General features: G+C 34.9%; 2 long non-coding RNA genes across 2 annotated transcripts; both read right to left on the bottom strand.

The window, feature by feature from the left end:
• Window positions 1–18,569: 18,569 nt before the first annotated feature.
• LOC141340946 (uncharacterized) lies at window positions 18,570–20,086 on the bottom strand. The gene is made up of 3 exons (XR_012356609.1): window positions 19,420–20,086; window positions 19,100–19,213; window positions 18,570–18,713 (listed from the first exon to the last, which is right to left on the bottom strand). It is a non-coding gene; the product is annotated as an uncharacterized lncRNA (long non-coding RNA).
• Window positions 20,087–23,591: 3,505 nt separating this feature from the next.
• On the bottom strand, window positions 23,592–24,443 carry LOC141340977 (uncharacterized). Its single transcript, XR_012356614.1, has 3 exons — window positions 24,239–24,443; window positions 23,927–24,000; window positions 23,592–23,821 (listed from the first exon to the last, which is right to left on the bottom strand). It is a non-coding gene; the product is annotated as an uncharacterized lncRNA (long non-coding RNA).
• Window positions 24,444–25,110: the final 667 nt, after the last annotated feature.

The raw sequence follows: 25,110 nt of genomic DNA, 5'->3' as shown, positions 1-25,110 counted from the left end.
TTATTTTATGTTGTAAAAACATTTTGCAATATTACTGTTTTTTCTGTATTTTTAATCAAATAAATGCAGCCTTGATGAGCATAATGCTGCGTTCACACCAAACGCGAATATGCGTCTAAATTCGCGCCTGCCGCGTCTAGTTATTCGCGTGACCAATTTGTGTTCATTCGCGCGTCAAGAGCGAAATCGACGTGCGTAAAAACAAAAGTTTGAAGCGAAATTTACGCGCGTCACGCGCGTCAGAGGCGAAAGTTTCAAACCCCGTTGGCGGCCATCTTTTTACAAGATTCTGTTGTTGATCGGACATTTATCGAGAGAGTCACCGCTCTGTATTTGCTCTGGAGAGCAGAACAGCGGCGTAGGGATCATCGTCGCCGTATTTGGGTCCACAAAGTACACCAGGTTTCAAAATACTGGCTATTGTTGACATTACAAAAACTGCATAGACTTTTTATGTTTCAGTTTTACAGGTATTTGCATGCAAAACATGCAATCCACCGTTTTGACACTAAATTTCTTGGTTAGGTACTGTTTGTCCACATGTACAGTAATGTTCACATTCAAAAGCATTCCAGTAAAAAGCAAATAAGTTTGTTTTTCAAAAAAAAAAAAAAAAGCAAAAAACCCAGATAAAAGGGGGGGGGGGGGGGTCTAAAAAAAAAGCACAAAATTACTGTATCTAATCTCTGCGATCTTGAAATTAATTGAATTGAGAATGAATGGTAAATTCCAATGAAATACATGAATGAACATGACTCATTTTTTGTGAGTTGAGACATATATTATGTGGTAATCATATATTGAATGTATAGTGCATAGAGAAACTTATCACCACTGTCATTCATTTTATTTACTTGCATTTGATCAACTCTATTTCATACATTACTTGGTATTTGTAAAGCATCATAAATAAAGTTCAAATGTATGTCTCTAAATGCATTTGTCACTTATCATCACTGAATCAGAAACTTATCATCACTGTCATTTTATTGAATGACAGTGATGATAAGTTTCTGTATGTACTGAACATTCAATATATGATTTCCACATATGTCTGAACTCACAAAAAAAATAGTCATGTTCATTCATGGTTTTCATTCACTTTTTATTGCATCGAATTATCATCATTTCCTGAAATTTGGCATGTGAAATGATCATGCTTAACATACTAAACATACAGTGCTTTTTATTTCTTTTATATGTTTGTTGTTTATGTGATTTACAATATTTAATGTATTATAAACTAGCAACTCAAGTGGAATTTAATGGAATTTATTTGATTTCAATTCAGTTTCCTGACATTCCAATTCCAAATCCAATTCCATTCCAGGAAGTGAACTGGAATTTACCATTCATTCTCAGTTCAATTCATGAAAGGCCCCAACCCTGTTTGGAAACATGTGGCCTAACCCTGAAGATCGCAGAGATTAGATACAGTAATTTTGTGATTTTTTTTTTCTTTTTTGTTCAGAATGCTCTTGTGTGTTTCATGGATATTTTGTTCACTGTATAAGCAATACTGTAAAACTTTTTCTGTTCTATCATGCTGTGTTTCTACTGTACCTCCTGTAATAAACAGAAAAAGAAATGTATTTGCTTTTTCCTGGAATGCTTTTGAATGTGAACATTACTGTACATGTTATACAGTTCCCAAACAAGAAGTGTACTGTCAAAACGGTGGATTGCATATTATGCATGCAAATATCTGTAAAACTGAAACATAAAAGTCTATGCAGTTTTTGTAATGTCAACAATAGCCAGTATTTTGAAACCTGGTGTACTTTGATTGACTGCATGTACCTTGTGAAGTGAAAACAAGTGTTATTCTTTGACAGAATAATTTCATTTTGAGTCAGATTTCCAGTGTTTTGGTAAAGTTAGTGTGTGCAGAGAAAGATGTGTTCTATTTTGAAATGAAGAGTTAGTATATATTTAACAAAATGTATTTTTGAGAAGAAAATTATCAATTTGTCCAATTGTGTTTTGTAGGTGCCAGTCTGTGTTAAGAGTTTAGAAAAAGTATCTGAAGTATGGGTAAACGCTTGTTAGCGATTGAAAAAAACTGTAATCTGAGAATTAATATGAACATCAAAAGCCAACTTCTCGTCAAGCCATATTCCTAGATATTTATAAGCAGCTATTTGTTCAATGTGTAAGCCATCAACTGAAAGAATAAATAGAGCAGTGTTCATAGAACAACTACGTGTAAAAAATAATGTATTTAGTTTTATTTGTATTTAAAACTAATTTCAGATCTAATAAAGTAAGCTGTAAAGTACAAAAAGACTCCTGAAGGATTGTAATAGCTTGAGACAATGAAGATGCAGTTGAGTAAATAATTGTATCGTCAGCATAAAAATTTAACTTTGCAGATGTTATTTCCTTACCTAGAAGATAAACATATTAAATGGAAGGGAAATTAAATCTAAATCTTATCAGCCTCTCTTTACAACATGTCAGTAATTATTTTGCAGAAAGTGATATTAAGAACAGCTAAATGCTAATACATACTTAATATTTAGGGTTGTCTCAGTTGTTGTGTCAGATTATTGACTGTCCATGCCACACTCTCAGAAAAAAGTTACAAAACTGTACATTTTAGGGTACAAGTAACGTCACTGGGGTGGTACCCTAAAGGGTACAATTTTGTACCTATAACTGAAAATTTAAAACATGTTTTGGGTACATACACTGTCAGAAAAAATGTACTGCAGAGGTACTATTTTGTACCTTTTTTTCTGAGAGTGCATGACAAATGACCAAATATAGACATTTTCCTGTTTCTTAGAAAATAGGTTGTTTAAAGAATAAGAGACACATTACATGTAATCCATGAATGAATGAACAAATAAATAAATGTAATGTAATTTGTGATCCATTCTGAAGTACTAGTACTTGCAGTACCTATATAAAGTAGCCAGAAAGAAATACTAATTGAAAGGTCAGATGCACTTATAGGATATATATATATATATATATATGACTTCACAAGAAGAGTCCTCAAAAAATCTTGGACAGACCATGTGTTCAACAGTTCTGAAGAAAATAAATCCATGTTGAATCAACAAATATCAACATGTCAAGCATATTTACAAATGAAAGCAGTGTGCAATTCCCCTCTTGCCCATCCAAATACTCTCACAATCCAAAATAATCCAGCTGCACTGGGCCAAGATGTGAATGTGTTAGTCAGGGTTGCCAGGGTGGGTTCACAAAAAATCCTGCCCAATTGCTGCTCAAAACTAGCCCAACGTCATTTTGAGGGGTGTCCCCCAGTAAAAATCACGCTTCGGGGGAGGGGGTCACATTCCAGGGGATAAAGATAAGATAATGTTATTGGGGTCGTTTCAACCCGCTGACATGAAAAACCAATCGCGGCAACAGAGTAAAATAATCACGGACTTGACAACACTGATGTTAGTCCAACAAACTGGAGTTATACAACACTAACTTTCCAAGAAATAAACATTTCAAAGTTTTCTGCATTGCTATGAACCTGTTTATGAGTTTAATGTACAGTTATTTTGAACATTCAAAACAATTTATACAAGATTTTTTTATTTGTTACCATTGTGGTGAACAGTGGAGCTTCTGTTTAGGTTATCAGTAGCTATTATACACACGCAAAAACGTGCCGCAATTTTTTAATTATAGAAACGCTAAACAGGTGAATCTTTTGTTATTTCACAAACAGATTTATTTAACTTACTGTCGAGATAATAATGTGATAATACAAATTCAATACAACTTCTGAGTATGCATTTCTCAAGTTATGTTTTCAGTGAAATCATAAGCAGAATGTGAGCATTTCAGCCTGTCTCCATACTATGTACCCATAGCCTAACCACAAGCGCTACACTTCACCATAATGGTAACCTTTAAAAAACTGACAAACAAAAACTATTTTCTAAATGTGAAATATAACTGAACAACAAACTTTAATAAGTCTTTCCTTATCCACCCATTCCCCCCCCCCAAAAAACAAAAACATTAAACAGCACTTAATTTCCACATTTAAGCTCCTGATCTAGCCCTATGCAAAGCATGCTGGGAACTAAAAATCCACTGCCCAGTTTCAGAATTTACTGAAGTTTCTGTTGGTTTTGTAGTGTTACCGTTGTGGTGAAGAGTAGAGCCTGTGGTTAGATTGAGGATGGACAGCAAAAGCACCAAACTACATGTCATATGTGTAGTTTTATTATTTGTGTGTAAATACACAATATGAATTTATAAAATTGCTCAGTTGGCAGTTGATTGCAAAGCAATCTCCTAACCAAAAACCCAATACAGCGTATACTTTCTCTAGTCTCATTAACTCTAGTCATCGTGACTGTGTGTTTTGAACACAACACTGATCTTGTTTGCTGCCCACTTTACTGAGTGTTTGTTTGTTGTGTGTGCATGCGTACTTAGATGGGTTAAAAGCAGAGCACAAATACCAGTAATGGGTCACTATACTTAACCGCAATTCACACCTTTTTAAAAAAAATTAGAAACGAAAGATGTAAACACCTGATATGTAAGTATTATTGCAATGATGACTTACTGCTTAACCAACCAAGTTCAGTAACTAAGCCATTAGAGTCCTTATACAAATGTGGTCAGCTACAAACTTGGTCGGCTAGTTACTATTAGAACAACTGATTGAAACAATCAAGATGCACCCCTTCTTCCTATTTGTGAAATGCTGTCCATCGATCACTCAGTAACACCAATCACATTTTGGCTCATGCAATTTACATTGCATTTGTTAAAATACACACAAATAAATATTCACCAGGTCAAGACTCTTTACAGCTGGGCTTTAATACAAAGTGTGATGCTTGCTTTCAATAATAAGCACAGCAGCTCTTACCTCAACAGAGCATATGAGGTCTGCATGGGGGAAATTATGGGATGAAATGAAGTCATATACTGTTCTGCACATTTGCTCTATAGATTGGGAAATGTGTGAAAGTGAAGACAGAAGACATGCATTCATCATTGGCAGATCACAATTATCTGCTTATTTTCAGCAGGTCATTTAAGAGGGGAATAAACAAGTAGCAGGTGATGAGACATGGTTGGGGAAAGAGAACAACCAATATTTTTGTCCATACATCCTCACTGTTTGATACTATTCAGCAAAACCTTCCTCAAAAGCTATTGCTCCAACCTGAGGCACATGTGAACCTTGATCAGTCTCACGAAACATTGATGAAGAAGGAACAACATTTCCCATCCACCAATTCCAAATGGTTTTTCTCTTCCACAAAAAAAAAAAAAAAAAAAACACAAAAAGAATCCACCTGGTTGTAGCCATTGTGAAGTCTCCTGGCCAGAAACTGGAGTATCTGTTCCATCTCAAGGAATTCCAAACACTGAGGCCACATTGAATGGCTATTAGGAGAGGAACACATATCAAAACAAAAATCTAAATACATAATTGTGTAATTATATTTGTATTTATATTTGGTAAGTAAATGCACTGTCTTCAGTGTATGTAATAATTCAACTAATTTAATTCAAATTGCAATGCTGTATCATTTTTAGACTATTGAGTGCTATTTAAGAGCTTTGCTTAATATGAAAGGTGCAAATCTTTACCAGCTAAGCCATTACACCACAGGCGTCATTTTAAATGACACAAGGGAACAGGTTGCACAGCAAGGATTGTGAAAAGTGAGAGCAACTTCTTATGATTGTTAATTTTTACATGTACATCACACAGACATGATCATTTACATTTATGATAAACAGGCCACCTTTGAGCAGTATGATGGGCTCATCACTTTCATAAATATCAACAACATACATTGGAGCTTTGTGACAAGTAAAAAGACTGGAATACAAAGTCTAGAAATGCAAATGGTAAGGTAGTATATATAAACATAGAAATGCCCGTAAATGTTTGATCTTTTCAGTGACATTTATTTGACTTAGTAGTTATAATTTCTTTATTTACTTTTCTCCAATTTAGTGTCTACATTCTCACAGTAACACACATTTTAATACCTGACACTAAAAGTTGTACAAAAGAAATGAAACAAGACATGCAAACAAAATTGGGTATGATACTTAATCATAAAAAGTTATGTTTACCTCCAATATGCTAATAATGGTATATTAGCATAGTTGGTGTTGCTTACAGTTTTTTACGATTGCTTACACACTAAAGTTAAAAATAGCACACAGTTAGTGAAACCTGACACCCAAGGAGCAAAGCCTCAGCCCAAATCTACACAACTATAAGCACATTCTCAGCCTCACACTTTTTGCAAGACACTACACACTTTGTTATGCAAGACACTAAACACACTTCTCTACATTAGACACAGAAATCTACAGAAATGTCACTTCTTAGCCACTTTAAGGCACTGCTTTCAGAAATACTACACATATGAACCAATGATCAAACATGGCCATCAGGTGTGCAGACACTTAGGTGCTTAACTGTAAACTCAACAATCAAGGTGTAAGCACTATAAAAAGGCAGTAGGTTGCAGTAATAGGAATAAGGAGAAACATCTTTTACCACAAAGCTATTCTAAAAGTTCCGGCCCAAAGCTGTGGGAACATCACTATATATGCTGCAATCATGCAGAATGGGCTCATTACAATGGCATGCCAAAATAGGTCCTCACAATACAGAACACATACATTTTTAGACTGACTAATTATTGGACAGACTAGGTATTGGAATTATGCAACCAGAAACTTGTTCCAACATTACAGTACCTCCCCCAAAACTTTCCCCTTTTTTTCATGGTAGTGGAAGGTTTAGGATCTCCGACCCTATGTTATGCCTCTCATTCAAGCTATGGAGGAGGCCTGTGTGACCTAATAGAAGCCGAGTCTGGGCAAGGATGGAATCGCCATTCGAGAAAATTCTTCCCTTGCCATCTTGTGAGGGAGGACATTGGCTTGGCTGTCCCCGCTGAAAAAAACGTAGGCTGGTTGGCTGGTCTTAGCTGGTTTACTGTAAGCTGAAAGTAGTTGGTTTTAGCTGGTCACCCAGCCTGGGCAGTATGGTCAGGTTGGTTTTAACTGGTGGTTTTCCAGCCTGACCAACTAAGACCATCCTGACCAGGTTGGGAAAGTGGCCAAAACCCCTCTTAAACCAGCCTGCTGACCAGATATGACCAGCTAAAACCAGGCTTTTTTTTCCAGCAGGGACAAAGTTCCCATATTCAGCTACATGAAGAGATGATGATGCTAAGGTGTTTTTAGAATATGTTCTGATTTTCAGTGCAAAATGCAGTCTAATTGCAATGATGTACTGAAGGATTTTACACATGGTGAAAAATAAATACTTTCATCAAGGTGCAATACTTGTCTCGTGTGTTGTGTTTGGACAATATATTCATATTCTTAAACAATATCTCAAAAAAGAGAAAAAAATCAAACCCAGACTGTATCATTAGAAAGGTAGAAATGTTACAAGTGTTTACAGTTTTTCTCAATTGCTAAAACACTAAAACCCAATGGCTGAACAAAGTTCTCAGTTGCCTGACCTCATTTAGCTATTTGCGCAGTCTGTTGTCAGTATACCTTAAACCATTTCACATGTTACAGTTTTTCTCAATTGCTAAAACACTATAACCAGTCTTTTGAACTAAAATTTCAAAACTATAACGCCATTTTTGAAGAAGCACACCCATTTCCCTAAACAATAAACACTATTCCCTGCTTTGACACATGAGTTATATTTGGTGAACTGCTACTGCAAAACTCTACACACAAACCCCTACATTTCTCAGTGCTTACACCATGTGGTCATTTAGAAAGCACAAGCATTCAACATTGTTCACTCAATCTGTGAAGTTTGAGCTCAATTAGCACACAATTATCCAAGTGGAAACACTAGGAGTCAAAATTTAGCACACACAAATCAGAACCTAAAAGAAGCCAAAGTCAGCTTACAGTTTTTCTCAGTCACTTTGGTGCATTTCTCAGATCAGAAATGAAATTGTCAAAACTACTTGTTCAACATCCACATCATCTAGTCTCTTGTGCACATCATAAAAAGCTTCTCATTCTTCTGTTCAAGTTGTGATTGCTTTGGTACATTCATACAACTGATTAGATACATTTGTCTGCGGTTTCCCACATTATCAGTTGCTATTGTCATGTTGCTCAAAATGTATGATATAGTTCTCTGTGCAATAGTTTGACCCCTCAAAACATCAAGTCATTAGCTCATCGTATAAGTCATTACCTAAATGCAAAATTTTTGATCTAGTTGTTATAAACTGTCAATCATATATTCTACACATTTCTATTAGACTTTTTGTAAATTTGCCATGAATTATTCAAGTGAATCTTGACTTTCACTAATGAAGATAATGTATATCAACCAATGATAAAGCAGTTCTCTGAAATAGCACAAAGGTACATCTCTTGAACCTTCCATTGGAAAGCATACTGCATATAGACAGAGGACAACGCAGGAGTTACAAAATCTGACAGTAGACTTTCGAATTTTTATTTTTACCTTTGTGCCCGTATTTCTTTTTCTTTGCTGTTTCACAATGACACTGTAATGCATTTTTATTTTTTTCCTCAGACCACTAGTACAGTACAAGTGTAACTGCGAATCCTATCCAGTCTTTTTCAATCAGTATCCCACATACAGTAATGTGTAATTTTGAAGAGGAAGAGTAGGAGGTGAAAGAGGAAGAGGAGGAGAAGAAGGTGGATGACAACGACAACGTGGAAGAGACAGAGGAAGGGCAAGGGCGAGAAAACAAGCAGTCTCATATATTTTAGTTGATGAGTGCCAGGGTTGGATCAGGCATGCAAGAGGATTTGACCCCTGCTGCCTGGCCAGGGCTAATTTAGCCTGTGATGCTGAAGAGGTTCTTTGGCCTGTCCCAGACCAAAGACAGGATTCTGGGCAGAAAAATTATATTTTGTTGTTGTTTGCTGTTTTGTACTGTACTCTACAGTACATTAAATTAAGGAATAAAACACTTGCAAAGGCATAGATTTGTTGTTTTCATCATGTGAAAAGTTTTTTATTTGGATTGTTTTGGTTGTATTGTTTTGAATTTATCTCATCAGTGTGTAAAACTGTGTTGTAGTGTGTGTGTTTTTGAGAATTTGTGTGTCATGTCTGAGAGCAAAGTTTGGTTTTTCAGCAAGATTGTGTTGTTTTGAGTGGAGAGCTTCATTTTGACCTCAATATAAGAAGTTTGGGGAAATGAGTTAGGAGTTGTGGATTTGTGTTTAGAGTTTCGCAAATAAGAGGCATAATTTCAAGAAATGTGTTTAAGCAATTGAGAAAAACTGTAAAACACAATTTTCAAATCAAACTTAGACTTTTCAGCAAAACTCTAAACACATTCTCATTCTCAAAACACATTATGCACTCTAATACACATATCATCCATACTGGTAAACACAAGTGGCAACAATCAAATACAAATAGAGAACTAATGTCATTGGTTAAACACAACCACTCAAAATTGATATTACTGTAACTATTTCAAATGATGTGACACAACCAATATAAGCCAGTTCAGGTTGTAACAGAGTGTTGAAGATGGGAAGGAGAAAGTCTGAGAATGGATAGAAGAAACAATGTGAGAGGACGAGGACGAGTGCTTATGCGAGGTGGGTGATGAGGAGGAAGAGGAGGAGAAGGGCAAGAAAGAGGAGGAGGAGGAAGAGGGCAAGAAAGAGGAAGAGGAGATGGAAGAGGAAGAGGAGGAGGGCAAGAAAGATTGTATTTATATAGGTGAGGAATCATGTCAGGGCTGGATACAGCACACAAGAGGCTTCTTCCCCCGTTCCTCAGGAAGGACAATGTTGCTTGTGATGTCGACAAAGTGCTCTGGCCTGACTCAGCCTAAAGACAAGAGGAAGCACATTGATCACATGTTCACTCCTTTGATTTCCGTCCCTTTTAGTATTGTATACTGTAGTGCAGTGCATTGTAGGCTGTATACTGTACAATGAACAAATTGTGGCCTGAACTTTGAGATTAAAAATTTACTTCTCCCTGAGAACTATATGTTTTGAAAAATGTGTTTTCTGTTTTTTGTTTTATGGTTTACTGACTGCTTGATAGTGTATATAATTTTTCTCACTTTGTTTATGATTTGAGAGCAGTGCTTGATTTTGAACACAGGTAAAACTGTTTTGAGGCAAAAAGTTCCATGGCTTTTGTTAAATTATTGTACAGTTTTGAATTAAGTGTTTCATTTTGCAAAAGATCTGAGATCTTCTGCTACTTGTGTGTGTAGATGTGTGAATTGTGTGTAGGGTTTTGACAAGATGACCTTTGTTTGTAAAATCGTGCCTAAGCAATCGTAATAAAACTGTAAGACCACCATAATTACACACACTGCATTTTTCCAAAAACAGAATTTGTCCAAACGAGAAGAAATAAGTATGGAGCAGAAGACTTTGTGTACACCAAGTGGAAACCTGACACAATCCAACATTCATTTCATGAGGATTGTTCTAGCTGCGGTGTCTTTGTGATGCTAATAAATGGAGGGGGAGGATGGGTTTACATAAACTGTCCTTACCTTTCCCATGTGAGACTGTGTCTATTCATTTCCACTGCTGTCCTCCTAGATTGGCCAGGTGCTGGAAGAGTTGCCAAACAATTCTGACAGCATTAATATAACACCCAAGGAGATGATGTGGCACTACAGGAACAATTTGGCCAAAAAAAGTTTGCTGGTGTCAGGTATAAAGTACTTTGAAAGAACAGTTTACTTCCATGTCAGAGACAGAGAAATGAATATTGAATATGAATATGAATATTACATTAAAATAACTGTAGTGTCAAAAGAGGAATGCTGCTCTGTGTGTGGAGAAAAAGAAAGAACCTGCACAGAAGCAATGTACCCGGGTATTCACTATGACATTTCTGCCTATTGACTATGTGTGTTAAAAGAAGACGTGTTTTTCACAACTACATTTAATAATTTCAAAACTGTTTAAATAAATCTCACAACATATCCTCTTTCCTTTCAGATTCCAGAGGTGGTTTCATGTTTAGTGCCTCAACATTAATATGTCACTAGAAGAACAACCATGGATTTGTGATTTGTGTTTATAAGCTATTCAGTTTATGCTTATGCTGAAAGTGTGTTTACATTGTAATAAATATGTGTTACCTATTTGATATGTTATAGAAATACTTTTTTGTATTCTGTTTATGTTTCATGTTGTTGTGGTGCTTGTTGTCTTCTGCTGGCCTTTGTGTGAATGGTTTTTTTAGTAAGCAAACCTGGATTTGTGAGGGAGAAGTAATTGTGACAGTTGATCTTTTTTATTAGAATCTTCAAAATGCAGAAAGAAAAGACCTACAATGGTTCTTTTCTAATTAGAATGCAAGAATTCCAAAAATAGTAGTTTATCTGGCCAGGGAAATGAGGCCAGACTGCAGGAACACTGCATTTTGTACAAGTTTTGGAGCTGTTTGTCGAGATCTCTCTATAGCTAAAAATGCTGAATGCAATAAATATGTCTATCTCCATGGTGTAGTGTATTCTTTGGAGTGTGCTTAATCACATTCAATTGGTTTGGGGTTAACTCGGGTAACCACCAAAAAGTTACAGAAATGTTAATGTGCAGTTAGGATCATTCAGCACCACAGACGTGGACAGCGCCATGTCATACAAACATAACCAAATTTTCCTAAAAATTAAAAATGTCAAGTTCATTTGAGGCTTAATGCTTAGCAGTAACATTAGAAAAAAGACATTACCGACCATTTTTTCATTTCTATCATCACTGTATTCTGTGGGTTTCTTCATTGAGACAACTTCCAGTTCAATGGCTTTCCAAAGGAGGCTCATTGTTCTAAAACAAGTTTCAAAATATTTGATCTGACCTAAAATGATGTACTTTGTAACTTAAAACTTTTAAAGTTATTTAATAACCATTACAGACACATTGAAGGTATAAGGTAAAACTGTACATTACTCATAATGGGTTTAAAGTTCTGATAAAGCACATAATTCCTCTATAAATAAATCCAAAAACTTATTACAGTAATAAATAAATGTAGATAATGTAATATTTTTGATGGAAGTTGTGTTAATTTAGAAACCCATAAAATGACGGTACATATTGATCATCTACAGTAAAAATGTTGTGCAAGGTTCAGATAAATATTTAACTAGTTTTGTAACAGTGTGAACAACTTTTTAAAAGTTATTGAACTAGATAGTATGCCATTAAAGAACCCATTGAATACAGTGATGTTGGAAATGGTTCATTTAGAGCCAATAATTGTACTTTAAAGACTTCTGAAATGTGGAAAAGGGTCAGATAAATATTTAGCAACTTCATTTGTAATGGTGTGAGCCTCTTTTCAAAAGTTATTGAACTAGATAGTGTCTCTATGAATAAACCCATTAAATACAGAAATGTTGAAAATGATTCATTTACAGCAAATAATTGTACTTTAAAGACTTCTGAAATGTTGAAGAGGGTCAGATAAATATTTAGCAACTTCATTTGTAATGGTGTGAGCCTCTTTTCAAAAGTTATTGAACTGGATGTTGTGTCATTGAAGAACCCCATAGAATACATTGATGATACAAATTCAACATCTAGAGCAAATAATTGAACATTAAAGACTTGTAGTATGTTCTTTAGGATCAAATGAATATTTAGCAACTTATTTTAGATCATTGTGACCTTCTTTTCAAAAGTTATTGAACTGGATGTTGTGCCATTGAAGAACCCCATAGAATACATTGATGATAGAAATTAAACAACTAGAGAAAATAATTGAACATTAAAGACTTGTAGTATGTTCTTTAGGATCAAATGAATATTAAGCAACTTATTTTAGATCATTGTGACCTTCTTTTCAAAAGTTATTGAACTTCATGTTATGTCATTGAAGAACCCCATAGAATACATTGATGATACAAATTCAACATCTAGAGCAAATAATTGAACATTAAAGACTTGTAGTATGTTCTTTAGGATCAAATGAATATTTAGCAACTTATTTTAGATCATTGTGACCTTCTTTTCAAAAGTTATTGAACTGGATGTTGTGCCATTGAAGAACCCCATAGAATACATTGATGATAGAAATTAAACAACTAGAGCAAATAATTGAACATTAAAGACTTGTAGTATGTTCTTTAGGATCAAATGAATATTTAGCAACTTATTTTAGATCAGTGTGACCTTCTTTTCCAAAGTTATTGAACTGGATGTTGTGTCATTGAAGAACCCCATAGAATACATTGATGATAGAAATTAAACAACTAGACCAAATAATTGAATATTAAAGACTTGTAGCATGTTCTTTAGGATCAAATGAATATTTAGCAACCTATTTTAGATCAGTGTGACCTTCTTTTCAAAAGTTATTGAACTGGATGTTGTGTCATTGAAGAACCCCATAGAATACATTGATGATAGAAATTAAACAACTAGAGCAAATAATTGAACATTAAAGACTTGTAGTATGTTCTTTAGGATCAAATGAATATTTAGCAACTTATTTTAGATCAGTGTGACCTTCTTTTCAAAAGTTATTGAACTGGATGTTGTGTCATTGAAGAACCCCATAGAATACATTGATGATAGAAATTAAACAACTAGAGCAAATAATTGAACATTAAAGACTTGTAGTATGTTCTTTAGGATCAAATGAATATTTAGCAACTTATTTTAGATCAGTGTGACCTTCTTTTCAAAAGTTATTGAACTGGATGTTGTGTCATTGAAGAACCCCATAGAATACATTGATGATAGAAATTAAACAACTAGAGCAAATAATTGAACATTAAAGACTTGTAGTATGTTCTTTAGGATCAAATGAATATTTAGCAACTTATTTTAGATCAGTGTGACCTTCTTTTCCAAAGTTATTGAACTGGATGTTGTGCCATTGAAGAACCCCATAGAATACATTGATGATAGAAATTAAACAACAAGAGCAAATAATTGAACATTAAAGACTTGTATTATGTTCTTTAGGATCAAATGAATATTTAGCAACCTATTTTAGATCAGTGTGACCTTCTTTTCAAAAGTTATTGAACTGGATGTTGTGCCATTGAAGAACCCCTTAGAATACATTGATGATAGAAATTAAACAACTAGAGCAAATAATTGAACATTAAAGACTTGTAGTATGTTCTTTAGGATCAAATGAATATTTAGCAACTTATTTTAGATCAGTGTGACCTTCTTTTCAAAAGTTATTGAACTGGATGTTGTGTCATTGAAGAACCCCATAGAATACATTGATGATAGAAATTAAACAACTAGAGCAAATAATTGAACATTAAAGACTTGTAGTATGTTCTTTAGGATCAAATGAATATTTAGCAACTTATTTTAGATCAGTGTGACCTTCTTTTCCAAAGTTATTGAACTGGATGTTGTGTCATTGAAGAACCCCATAGAATACATTGATGATAGAAATTAAACAACTAGAGCAAATAATTGAACATTAAAGACTTGTAGTATGTTCTTTAGGATCAAATGAATATTTAGCAACTTATTTTAGATCAGTGTGACCTTCTTTTCCAAAGTTATTGAACTGGATGTTGTGTCATTGAAGAACCCCATAGAATACATTGATGATAGAAATTAAACAACTAGAGCAAATAATTGAACATTAAAGACTTGTAGTATGTTCTTTAGGATCAAATGAATATTTAGCAACTTATTTTACTGTTAAGTTATTGAACTGGATGTTGTATCATTGAAGAAACCCATAAAACACAGTGATGATACAAACTGAATATATAAGTGAGACACAAATTACTTATAAATCATCAAGTTTTTCCTCTTGTTTTTGAAATGTTCACCCAAAATAAAACCCTGTTTGCTCTCATGTTTTCTGAGTACTAGTCAATAACCTGATGAATTCAGTACTATGGGCAGTGATATTTTGCAGGACTGTAAACATCAATTAATGCATGTGAATTGTAATATTGTGAGAGTTTAATATGAAATGCATTTGTCACACAACAGGAACACATAAAAGGTTAGCCGTTCTTTTAACTGAACACCTGTAGAACACTGTTACACTGTTAAGTCTTTATCACACTTTAAATCAGAGAAACAGAAGTGAATAAAACAGCAAGACATGGGCTCTAGTATTTTCTGTCGGGTCCAGACAAGATGTTCCAACTTGCTTTGGAGCAGCTGATCCATGATTTCAAAACCTATTAAAATAAATCATATTATTGTTAAAACCAACACAGATCTTGTTCATTTTAAGGCAAATAAATAAGTAAAAACAGTTGTAAAATGAAGACATTAACTATGTTCAGGCGATTACAGGTAATTTGCCACTTATCTTGTTCACAAATTATAATTCATGTAGGCTACATGATTTTTTAAATTCTTTTCAAACACAATTATTATAATGCAATTTTTTATTGTTGCTGAAGGAAAATCTATAGCATTACCAGAAATAATGTTGTTTGCTGGTACATCTGTAGTTGGCTAAAATGTAGTTGTCTGTTTGCACACAATGAGAAAAAAAATTGCAACTTTTTAGACGGTCCCTATCTTGTTTGCCAAAATACGTTTGACATTCAGTGGACGTTCGCAAGTAAGTATGCCATTAAAACAATACTTGGCCATTTTGGTCGATTGTGAAAAATGTAGTAGGTTGACAATTATGTCACTCAACAGAATTAGCAAAAAAATACTTTATTGGACATATAATTAGAAAGTTATTGAACGTGGAAGTCCGAATGTGCGAATATGAAACTAACTTTACCGCAGTATCTTCAAGCACCATTTACAAAACCTCTTACTCCTCTTGCAAAATGGAACTTTTTGCCTCAAAACAGTTTTTACCTGTGTTCAAAATCAAGCACTGCTCTCAAATCATAAACAAAGTGAGCAAAATGATATACACTATCAAGCAGTCAGTAAACCATAAAACAAAAAACAGAAAACACATTGTTCAAAACATATAGTTCTCAGGGAGAAGTAAAATTTTTATCTCAAAGTTCAGGCCCATACAATTTGTTCATTGTACAGTATACAGCCTACAATGCACTGTACTACAGAATACAATACTAAAAGGGACGAAAGTCAAAGGAGTAAACATGTGATCAATGTGCTTCCTCTTGTCTTTGGGCTGAGTCAGGCCAGAGCACTTTGTCGACATCACAAGGAATATTGTCCTTCCTGAGGCAACAGGGGAAGAAGCTTCTTCTGTGCTGTATCCAGCCCTGACATGATTCCTCACCTATACAAATACAATCTTTCTTGCCCTCTTCCTCTTCCATCTCCTCTTCCTCTTTCTTGCTCTCTTCCTCCTCTTCCTCGCCCTTCTCCTCCTCTTCCTCGTCACCCACCTCGCATAAGCACTCGTCCTCGTCCTCTCACATTGTTTCTTCTATCCATTCTCAGACGTTCTCCTTCCCATCTTCAACACTCTGTTACAACCTGAACTGGCTTATATTGTTTGTCACATCATTTGAAAAATTTAACATCAATTTTGAGTGGTTGTGTTTAACCAATGACATTAGTTCTCTAATTGTATTTGATTGTTGCCACTTGTGTTTACCAGTATGGATGATATGTGTATTAGAGTGCATAATGTGTTTTGAGAATGAGAATGTGTTTAGAGTTTTGCTGAAAAGTCTAAGTGTGATCTGAAAATTGTGTTTTAACATGTGAAATGGTTAAGGTATTGACAACAGACTGCGCAATTAGCTAAATGAGGTCAGGCAACTGAGAACTTTGTTCAGCCAATGGGTTTTAGTGGTTTAGCAATTGAGAAAAACTGTAATGCGGTTAATGTAACATGCTAATTGGAAATGTACAGCCGCTGACACACTTAACGTTATGTCGGTGGCTGTACATTTCTCTCAATGTGCACACCTTTCACGTTGTTTTATAATTAATAAATAATTATTATTCTCCACGCCCTAGCTGTAATCTGGAGGGCCATAGCTCTGCACAATTTAGCTCAAACCAGCTCCAACCCACACCTGTTTGGGGGTTTCTAGTAATCCTGGAGATCTTGATTAGCTGAATCAGATGGGTTTGATTAGAGTTTGAGCTAAACTGTGCAGAGCTGCGGCCCTCCAGGTACTGAGTTTAAAATCACTGATCCAGATAATCCTATATGATGTTTATGATAAGGTATCAATAACTGGAATAAAAAAAATATGCCTATATCTTTTATTTCATTTTAGAAATTGATTCATTTTATAATTATTATTTGCCAAGTTAAAAAATAAATGTAAAACATTTGTTCCTTACAAAAAAATTGCTCTTAGTAGCTCAGTAATGGTTTCCTGTAGCTCATTGGTTAGATAACAGTGCTAGTATAGCCCAAGGGCTTAGCTAAAACTGGGAGGCAGTTTCAGAATTAAAGGTGTATAGACCTCATTGTATTTCAAATGGAATCGGAAAAGGTAAAAGACAAGTCCTTCTGAAATGTCCTGATGTGGAACATGCTTTCATCCATATTTATAAAATTAATTTCACATTTCCAACCTTTTTGTGGACAGAAGTTTAATGTGTAAGAATTATGTTAAAAGCTTGAACATTTGGTTTGAACATTAAAGAGTGAAGAATTATAACTATTGCAAACGTTTGTTGGTTCTTGTAAAAGTGTGAATGCAAGTACCCAGATAGCAGACCAACACTGAACCAACACTGAATCAATGCTAATGCATCAATCATATTATCATTGGATCAATGTTGAAATTTAACATTGTTTTTTCATCAGTTTTGTACCCTGAAATAATGTTTCAATGATGAAAAATCGATCAAGATGGTCATTAAATCAACATTTCTTCAACTTAAATTAAATCACTTATTTAACATTGAATTAACATAGAAACATTATCAAATCAATCATGCTTTTTACTTTTTTTCCATCAGAGAACATGCATGACTGTAATTAATATGGTTTTGAAACAATAAGTCACTCAAAGTAAACAACATCCTTCAGTTTACATGCAAATGTTTTTATTTTTGTCCCACACTATTTGAACAAGAAAATAACATTGAATTCGGGTAAAACAAATTATTATTTAAAAAAATCCAACAACAAAAAACTTTGTGGTAACTTCAAAAATATAGACCCTGATCCGCAGACTTAGCTTAAATCAGGACTAAACCTTAGTTAAATTAGGCTATTTAAACAGCTTTTATAAAATCCAAGGGGAAAAACACATTACTGGTATGCATCTGAGACAAAGCAATGGCAATGACATTTTAAGATCTGTCAGAGTAAGTTATTTTCAGTTAAGAGCTTAAACATGAATTTAGTTTGGGACTAGCCTTGTGAAATGGGGGACAGAGCTTAAAATACAATGTACATACAGGATATGATAAAACTAATGACAAAGTGGCCTTAATACATGGAACAGTTAATTCTGAATTTATAAAGCAAATGCCAGGAGAAAAGCCTGTAAAAACTGACAGCATATAACAAATGCAACCTGCATCTGCAAAATGGAAGTAAATGGAAATTAAAACTCACCATCAAAGCTAGAAACACTAACATACCACAGACTGAGACATTACCAGTTTGCTATTCAGGTCTTGAAGTTTGAAGTTTTTCATGGATTGAAGCTACTTTTCTTATTAAAAAATATGTCATGTCTCCTCATTAAACAGATAGTCTGATAAACTCAGGGCTTTCCACCATAAGGCAATGTCCCCAAGCCATACAGGGCCACATTAGAGCCAATGTTGCACTCTCACAGAAATTATATCTGAGGCCTCCTTTTTCTCAGCTTTCACTTGTTGTAAGGCATCTAAAGTATAAAAACAAACAGGATGTTAAAACTGCACAATGGTGTAAAACATTTGATTAGTAGTGTGTAACTGAAAGAAGGTGGGTCCTAAATATTTGGAAATGTGACTTAATGTACTACAAAATTAAGTGCAAATTGTAATTAGAATTTAATATGGCAGATGAGTGCACTTAAAATATATATTTTTTTTTATTTATGATCTAAGTTAAGATCTATTGAAAACATAATTAAGGCTTTTCTCATTAGAGTTAAGATATTTAAGACTTTTAATGGATTTAAATTTGACCAAACTGAATTTAGGACAAAAGGACCCATGTGGACCCTGACTTACCATGCACATCTTGGAGCCTGGTGTCTGTAAATTGAGTTTTTTTGTTCAGGCTGACCTTTCAGTCTCCTACTGCCCAGTTTATCTGAGAAGCCAGCTCACTGGTTAGAGTACAACACAGCATCCTAACACGTGCCTCAATTGATGCTCCTCCAACAGCAAAACAGCCGACCTAAAAGTTTGTCAGGAACATATTTGCACAAAAAAACATGGATAGGTTACAAATAATTGTCATGTGAATGTAGTTGTTATTTTATGAAAGTTATGAAACATTAAAAACAGCATTCACTTGGTAGATGCGTATTGAATGAAAAACTTGCTTTTGTCAATAAATAAATAAATAAAATAAAAATAAATTAATCTTAAAATGTAAATTACCATCACACATCTGGCATCTTCACATTAAAGAGTCCACTCTGGTAGCTGCCATCTCTTGAAACCCCAGACACTGGTTCAGCCAGTCTTTCAGTCCTGATGTGAGCAAAGCTGTGAAATGTCCTTCTGATGGGTCTACAAAAAGGAAAAAATGGTGAAAAACACTGTTATTAGGTTAAGCAAATTCGTTTTGTGACACACTGACTTATGGTGTTAAGTATTAACGTTATATTAAGCTAATATATTAAATAAAATAATCAAATATGGTCCTGGTCCACAAAACCAGTCATAAGTGTCAATTTTTCGAAATTGAGATTTATACATCATCTAAAGGCTGAATAAATAAGCTTTCCATTGATGTAAGGTTTGTTAGGACAGGAAAATATTGGTCTGAGATATAACCATTTGAAAATCTGGAATCTGAAGGAGCAAAAAAATCTAAATACTGAGAAAAAGTTGTTCAAATGAAGTTTTTAGCAATGCATATTACTAATCCCAAATTAAGTTTTGATACATTTATGGTAGGAAAATTAGAAAATATCTTCATGGAACATGATCTTTACTTCATATCCTAATGATTTTTGACATAAAAGAAAAATCGATCATTTTTACCTATACAACTTATTTTTGGCTATTGCTACAAATATACCCCAGCAACTTAAAACTGGTTTTGAGGTCCAGGGTCACATATATTAAACTAATTACATAAAAATGAGAAAATCAAACAATGCAAGGTTTCCCCTATATATCAGTCAAAGAAGGAGCTGAGAGAAATTCAAAATAGGTCGATAGCACGAATAAGAAATTTGTAAAAATATTTATTACATTAAAATTTTCCATTCATATATTTTTTTCAGGATAGAACGTCAAAATCGCGATAAGTCTGCTTGTGCTGTCACAGTGTTGAAACACAAATATTCAAACAGCACTCTCACTATTGTATCTGGTAGAGGTTGGTAGAAAAACAAACCGAAATGTAATATATTTAAGGAAAATTCTTACCTGGCCGGTGTAGCAGTCGATTCTGTTCCCCTCGGAATGTCTGTTCCCCTTTACGTATTCATACCAGTGGTGTAGTCTAGTTTTTTGTAGTGAGTATACTGTGATTTTTCCCTCCCAGCCCCATATTCACCCATCCCCAGTGATGGGAATAACGGCCCTATAAATAAACGGCTTTACTAACGGCGATACTTTTTTCAGTAACGGGTAATCAAACGAATTACTGTTTCCCCCGTTACAACGCCGTTACCGTTACTGACAAAAAAAAATTGCGTTACTATAACTGAGAACACTGAAGCGGTTTTCCTGCAAGCAGCATCTCTCAGCCACGGCCTCGATTTCTCTGGGGGGTGTGTGTGTGTGTGTTTGTTTGGGGCTGGGGCGGGACATATAACCAGTGATGATGATTGGTGTGTCTGTAAACGTGGTGTAACTGAGAACGCGATGATTGGCTTAGATTGAGTAAATTTCCATTGTTTGCCAATCAGAGGCAGAGTAGTAAGAGTGTTCACACACAAGCGCGCGCACGGTTAGTCGCACACACACATATTCCACAACATCACAACGATGGTAAGTCCAACAAGTTCAAAGGTAGCTTTTGCAAACTGGAAGTATAAGCACTATTTTCCCTCCCTGAGGTGAAAGGCAAAATTATTTAAGTAACGTGCAATTTATGCCCAGTTAAAAAGAGTCTCTCTGCGTCGGTGACAAGTAATACAAATCTATAGAAGCACCTCGTCACGTGCCGCCACAAAATTAGTGGCTAAGAACGCAGTTGATAACGATATTTAAAGTTCTAAATCATCTATTGTGCTTTATAGTTCCACTATAGTAATGATAATATATATAATATGTTGAATTTGATAGTCTCTCACGTTGTCCCAAAACAACATTAATATAGTGTAGACTAGTGTACAATGTTTTATATTTATTTTACAGTTATATTAAATTATATTTTTTTAAGTAACGCAATAGTTACTTTGCCTGGTAATTAGTTACTTTTATAATGATGTAACTCAGTTATTAACTCAGTTACTATTTGTGAGAAGTAACTAGTAACTGTAACTAATTACTTTTTTAAAGGTATGTGCCCAACACTGCCCATCCCAGAGCAACACCCCAAATGCCATCACACTCATTAACAGGATGCATCTATATGTAATTGAGAGCATTCTGAAACACTGCTTGTTGTTATCAACATGTTGATTTATTTTTAGCAAATTTTATGAGCTGTCAATTTTCATTTCATTACATTTAGGGGTGCAAGTTGGAACTATTATTAACAATAAAGTAAAACAGCAGTTGCCCTAGGGGGGTCCGGGGGCATGCTCCCCCGTAAGAAAGTTTTGTACATTTTACAGTTAAATTCATCTATTTAGTGCACTTTGAGAATTCACAATTAAGATCAATACAATTTCAGTGTGCAAACTAAACAAAGAAAAAGACTATTGAATTGACTTGTTCTTGAGGTTTAAAGGAGACTCAATCCTCTTTTTAGTTGTGATATGGTGTCTCAGTCTAAATTACTCTCATACTGGTATATTTACAAACAAATTAGAATATAATGATAATATTATTATATTAACAGTAATACTGGAAAACAATTCTGTAAAATAACAGGTATCTTATTTTACCTTACTCTATAGTAGGGAAATTACACTTTTGTCTTAACTTCTACACATGCCATTTTAATCATTATACAAACAAATTTTTGTGGTGATTTGAGGAAATTTACCAGCCATAAATATATTTTTTTCCTGGCTATGAAACAATAAATTTCATAATAAATTGAAAACTAGAACTAAACACTGCATTTTAATCATGATACAAAAATGCTACACACATGTAGCATGAGCAGTTTTTTTTATTTAAATTTGATTTTATTTGAAGCAAAAACCGAATGGTCTGACTTCAGTATTGTGAAATATTGTGAAATATGTGAAAAATACATTTATGATGATTTCATTTCATTTTAAAACATTTTTATCATAAAACGATGTAAAAAAACAAAAAACAAAACTACTGCATGCAAAACTATTTTTTTTTTACCTCAACAAGAATAGCAATGTACAGTGAAAAAAATTGCAAGATTTAGTCACTTTTATAAATAATTGCAACCGTATTTAATTAACTATTTTGACATGAAATCACTCCCAAAACTTTGCGTAGGACAGAAAACACTTTTATTCAGATTCTGAACGGATTATTTAGGAGTGTGCAATAGCCCTTCCTTGATAATCACTAAAAACGAGTCACTTCAGTTAATCGCAAAAGTCTCTTTATATTCAATGAACCACAGTGAGAGGACTGGCAAGGGAAAAAATCTGGCATTTAGAGGTGAGTGAATTTAGAACGTAATGGCCAATCACAGGCGTTCAAGATCAACAGATATGCCTGTGATTGGCTACATTGCTCAGCGCTACGAAAATAAAACACGTCTTTTGGCGATTTCCAGAGTACAACCACAAATACGCCCTGGAGCATTTACCAAATTTTTTAAGGCAATATCTTATTACAGTTTTAACTGAGGGTACTTTTGACTGCGTGAGAAAATGGATGTGTGGCGTAAGAGCGTGTGAAAAGTGTCAATTGCGTGCAGCTGCAGTATCACACGAAGCGGCAGTAGCTTCAAGGACAGGCTTGTTTTCGTTTCATAATTCATATCTCATTTGCTGGTTTGCATAACTTGATTTCAAACTCGCGCCGAGAATGACCACCAAGCATAATAGGTGACGTCAGATCCAGGTCACAGCAGGCTACAGAAGCCTGAAGCAGCTGATTGGTCTACACATCGCCGCTTCAAGACAATACGCCTCGCAAGACAGACGTGGTTAATTTATGAATGTGTGAAAATTGTCACAATACCATGTTACGTATCCTTGCGCTTTTTTAAGTGGGTATACGCAATTCCTTGACCTTTTCTAGTGGGTATACGCCGTATACCTGCGTATCACGTAGACTACACCACTGATTCATACCATGTAGTCTTGCGTAGTTGCCGTGTTACCATACGTATTGTCAGAACTAACGTACTCATGAAGCACAACTGGATGTACGGGAAGCAAAAGGGATCAAAAAGTACCGACTTCTCCGAGACTTAAAAATAGATCTGAGAAGCTAGGTTTTTCCAACTTACAACCGATTTAAGCGTATGATGCTTTCTAGCGCAGGCCTATTTGAAACGGTATGTGTCACGGATTTTTTAAATGTCACTTAATTTAAGTGAAACCAAAAACAATTTTGCAGCAGGTGTAAGAATTTACAAAAATAAGTAAAATAAGACCACAAACAACAGTGACTTAATTCAGTTTGTTTTATTGCAAGAAAAGCATTTGTATTCTTCTTCTGTGGGTGGATTATTAACACTGTCCATATGGAACCATCGCCCACAGTCATCACAGGAAATCTATAAAATAAAAGATACATTTTAAAAATTAGCAACATTGTCAGCAAATCTTATAGTCTATTCATTAATATTCCACACCAGTTTAAATAGAAATGAAAAGGTTACCTAGAGATCATCAGCATCCGAGTCAACAAATGTTTCTGCCTCCCCACAAAAGTGACACAGGTTACTTAGGTCATCTGTAAGGTACAGTATGGACAGGGTGTGACTTGTTGATTTTCAAAGCACTAATGAAAGTGATGCACACATCAAAAAGGCATGACAATAACTGTCATGGTTAAATACAACAATAATACAATAACAATACAGAATATTTTCTGCAAACTTGGGGGGGGGCTATACTATAAAGCAAAGGTTAAATGAAAAAATGAAAACAAATCCTATTTGAATGAACATTTCATATGTGCTGTCACACACCTTCAAAGCAAACACACCACACGATGTAGCATCCTTCTGCAGTGGGTGAGTCTGACTTTCACACACCCAATGTGAAACTGGAATTCCTTTTTTTCTCATCATTGCTCTACAAGATTAAAGGAATGGTAATTTGTACCATTGTAACCGCTGGAAAGTCAATTTAGTTCAAGACAAGTATTAACTTTGTATCAGTTCTTCGTGTCAGTATATGAGTATCACTTAGAGTAGTTTGCTTATCATCAACTTGGAAGAACGTCTGCGAATGACATATTTTTGCTCTTTCTTAATGCCAAACGGGTAAATTCCTTGAGTTTTATAATTGAAAATTTCTTCAAACAATTTTTGATCCATAGTTCAGATTTTATGACAACGCCAGCAAGAATGGAAATTCAAGTGACAACATGGCATGCTCATGGCCCAAATTTATAGCTAAACTGATTAAAAACTAATTGATTTCATTAGTGGTCTCTGCAATTATGCTCTAATTACAATAACTACTAAAAGCTGTGTATTTACCCTTGCATCTTGTATTTCTTGTGAAATTTCTTGAGCACCTTGTACTGATACGCTCGACCCTCGAACGCAAACCGAAGAAAGGGCCTGTGGCGAGGTAGAATCGAGACGTGAAAGTAGGCGTCCTTCAGGTCGATGGCTGCGAGCAATTCTGGGGACGGATGCAAGTCAGCATGCGTCTTGTCGTCAGCATCTTGAACGGCAGCCTGAGAAGGGACAGATTCAGGACTCTGAGGTCCAGGATGGGTCTTAACCCACCACTCTTTTTGGGCACGATGAAGTAGTGACTGTAGAACCCTGACTTCATCTCAGCTGGAGGGACTGGCTCGATCGCGTCCTTCGCCAGTAGGACCGCGACC

The sequence above is a fragment of the Garra rufa genome, chromosome 1 (genome assembly GCF_049309525.1).
Source record: "Garra rufa chromosome 1, GarRuf1.0, whole genome shotgun sequence".
NCBI classification, from domain to species: domain Eukaryota; kingdom Metazoa; phylum Chordata; class Actinopteri; order Cypriniformes; family Cyprinidae; genus Garra; species Garra rufa.
Note: the sequence above shows the minus strand (reverse complement) of the source record. Positions and strands in the feature narration are given on the sequence as shown.